Consider the following 3,833-nt stretch of genomic DNA (forward strand, 5'->3'; position numbering starts at 1 on the left):
GGCTCAGCCCCCAGCACTGCCTGACTCCGGCAGATTGCTCCTTGCAGGGAGCATCCCCAAGACAAGGTGCCCCCATGCATGCATGGAGCTGGGGGTTTTGTCCTGGCCGTGGTCACCCTGATGGCTGTGACAGCCCTTCCCCGGCTCTGCCCCACACCACCTCATCCAGACCGCTGCATCCCTCCCGTTCCATGCCATGTTGAAATCCATGCCAGCACACTGCAAATGTTGCCTCCAACCAACCTTCCTGCCACTACCTGCTAGACAGCGTTCTTCGGGGCCGGGCTGAGAGCACGGTGGGTCGGTGGGACTCCCTGGTTTGAGTTGGCTCCATCTGATTTGGTGGGTGACACTTTTTTGGGGCGGAAGCTCCCTAATTGTGGTGGGTTTGTGCAACGTGGTGCACCGCAGACATCTGCGCCGCTAAGGGGATGCGTAGGTGCTTCTGCAATACAAATAATTAGCAACGTCTCAGAAGAAAACATCCTGGTTTGGGCTAAAAACACTTCAAATATTAAAGATCATTTCATTTTTACAAGTAGGGAGAAACACAGAGTATCCAAGTAGCCGAAACCCCGACTTGCGCCTCATGGTGCCGATCTCTCTTGCAGGGCGAGTGGGAGAAGCAGCCGCTTCCCACCATCACCAAGAGGCTGCGGGAGCCCGTCCCTCGCTGCCAACCTGCCCCGGAGCCTTGGCCTGCTGGCCCCGTCCCCCTCGACCTGGGCAAGCTCAGGAGGGACTGACCCGATGCCCGCTCCCTCCACCACGACAGGAAGCACCTCCGGGCAGGAGCATCCGCAGGGAACGTCGTCCCCTCGCTCTCCCGGCATCCCTGCCTGCACAGCGATGCCGGATGGTGCCCTGGCCCCTGCCTCCGGAGGGGGTTCGAGCTTATGAGCTAGAGTTCAGAAAGTACTCTGGAGCTGGAAAGTGCTATATTTAGTGTGTTATTAGCAATCCTGGCTCTGAGTAATGCTGCTTTCCGCCCCCAGAATAATAATGTAGAGGTTTGCTATTGTGTCGAATGCAGCGCGGCCCCGGGGAGGAGGGAAGAAGCTTGTTTTCCTGCAGGGAAACTGAGGCACAGAGCAAAGATCTGCGTGGGAGCAGCACACAAGCTTTCCCAGTGCCCCACGGTCCCATCTAGCTCGGGGCAGCTCCGTGGGCGCTCTCCCACGCCAGCACCCGCGGCGGGGATGGAGGCAGGGATGGAGGGAAGGAGGGAGGGAGGGATGCCATGACGCCCACCCAGCGCTCGCCTCCCCGCTGCAGGGACTGCGGCTCCCCGCCGCGCTCCTCCTCCCACTCCCCCGCGCTGGGGATTATTCCTCTTGACACCACCAGATGCCAATGCCGGGGAAGAAATGATACCTCTGTGATAGGGTTTAGAAAGGGGGAGGGATGGGGGGAGAGACACGGAGACACGGGGCCGGGGGGGGAAAGACAATCCTTTTGGCAGGAAAAATGACTCCATTAAATACCTAAATGTAAAAAAAAACAAAAGAAAAAAATTGCTTTTTTGCTGTTGAGATCCAAAGGGAAGATATTCAGGAGGAAATAGCAGAGGAAAGGCCAGCGATGCTGCAGGAGAGCCCGTCCGTCCCAGCTGGGCGCCTGCCCCTCGCTGCCCTGGGGCGAGTGGGATCCAGGGCAGGGTGGCAGCCGAAATCTGCCCTCCCGGCCACCTTGGGTTTAAGAGAAAAATCCCAGGTCAGAGCACTGCGGATCACAACGGCCTTTTTGAAGCCAAACACTATCTTCGCAGGCACGCGGCGGATCCCTGGCTCGGTGGGGAGGCAGCATGCTCGGTCCCTCATTTCTCCCCAGGACAAACGGACGGGACCGCGGCCACCCCCTCCTCTCCCTCCTCCTAAGCAGCATTGGGGAGTGCAATCACCTCCTATTCAGACAAAACTTCATCCCAGTCTTGGTTTTTAACATTTCCAGTAAAACCAAAGCATTTGAGAGTTCAAACTCTTGCCCGTGGCGCTTGTTGCACGAGGCTGAGGAATTGAGAGCAGCTCTAAAGAGGGTATAAACCAAGCAAACCTAGTCAAGGGAAATAAAGTGAAAAGCATGCAGTGTGATTATTTCTTCAGGCGGGTGAAAGCTTCAGCAGAGATCAGGCCCTCGCTGCGCCGCTGAAGATGGAGCCCGGCAAGGGGACCAGAGCGAGGGACAATTACGGGGATGGGCTGGGAGCAGCTGTCCCTTCCCTTTAGCAGCGGAGAGTTCATGGGCTGCGTGCATGTGATGAAAAACCTTCCCTGACGCCTCCGAGACCGGCTCTGCGCTGCCGGAGGCTGCGGGGCTGGCAGCACGCAGCTCAGGCTCTGCACGCATCCCCCTCTCCGTCGGGAGCTACAAGGAGCCACCTCCAAGGTGACCTTTGGGAAGGTGCCAGCAGAGCAGATGGGATCATGGAGCAGCCGGGGGCCAAGGGCAGCCCTGGTGTCAGTGCCCCAGTCAGTGAGGTTACACCATGGCGCTGAGCTGGTCCTGCCTGCGCTGGGAGCAGCCCAGAGAACACACAAACACAAATTGTACCAGCAAAGCAGCCACGGGCCAAAATGCATTCATCAAACTCTTTTTCCTTCTCCTCCAAATTCAGAGGCTACACATGCACACATAGCAAGGACCTAGATCCTGGTGGCACTTGCCTTCGGGAGTTGCTTTTATTCTCTGGGGCACGACACAAGAATCTCTCCCCAGTTAAACATCAAGGGGCTGCACGGCACCACTGCGTTTTCCTCGTTTCAAACCCAGGGGCTGGCGCAGGCTGGCAGCGCTCCCTGGGTGCCAATGCGCTCACATTGCCACGGCCAAAAACTGGGACTTGCCTTTACTCTCACCCTCCCACAAATGGACAAGGTCATCGTTCAGGTCTGGGGAGGATCGCCCCTCCCCGCCTTCCACGCAGCCATTGCACACTGAGCACCACAAACAAACTCGAAGCAGGCACTGAACGTTTCGCACCCCAGAGTTGATTTTTTTTAAAGGGCCTTAGGTGCTGAAGGCAACAGAAGTCGGCGCTTAAATTCCCTCTGAACTTTGGAGCCACAAGGAAGCATTTTGCCAAAGCAGGACCTGAAGCTCCAGCTGTGACAGGGGCAAGATGGGATGGACGGACAAACCTGTGCTTGTAGAGATGGGAAGAACATGCCTGGAAACCCCCCTGGGTAAAGCCAACAACTTCACGGTGCAGAAGAACCCTGCAGCGGGCAGAGCACCCACGGCGTGAGCCTGGGCAATGGCCCTGGGCCCCCCGCCCCTTCCCTCCATGGCCCCCCCGAGCACTCCCACCCCAGCACTGGGTCCCCAAGGCACAGCCAGGACAAGGTGACACCCGTCAGAGCAGGGACGGATGCAGCAAGGGACCAGAGACACGGCAGGTTTGGAGGCTACAGCTGCATTAACAGCAGAGTTAGTTTGAAAAATTCATTTCCAGGCAGCGTGAAACTACATTTTGGGGGAAAGGGTTTCCAGCACAGTCAAAAACTGAAACCACTTCATTTGCAGTCGAGCAAAACACTGTTTTCAGGCCAATTAACCCGTGGAAAAGAATTATTGCTGTAGTGGTATTGCTTCATTTAGAAAACAGAGCAACAAAATCTTTGGACTTTTTGGAATCTCTTTCTCCTCTTCCCCTCTAATTTGACCCAAATTTGCTTGATGAGTTTGCCGCAGACGTTTGCCCGGCTCTCCCAGCAGACCCCGAGCCAGCTGAGGCACCCAGGGACCAGGAATTCAGCCGGCAGCTCCTAATGGCAACTTCCCTCTCCCATCCCAGCATCCGCAGCGCCCGCTCGCCAGCCCACGCTGTCGCACTC

The sequence above is a fragment of the Pelecanus crispus genome, chromosome 9 (assembly GCF_030463565.1).
Source record: "Pelecanus crispus isolate bPelCri1 chromosome 9, bPelCri1.pri, whole genome shotgun sequence".
Lineage (NCBI taxonomy): Eukaryota > Metazoa > Chordata > Aves > Pelecaniformes > Pelecanidae > Pelecanus > Pelecanus crispus.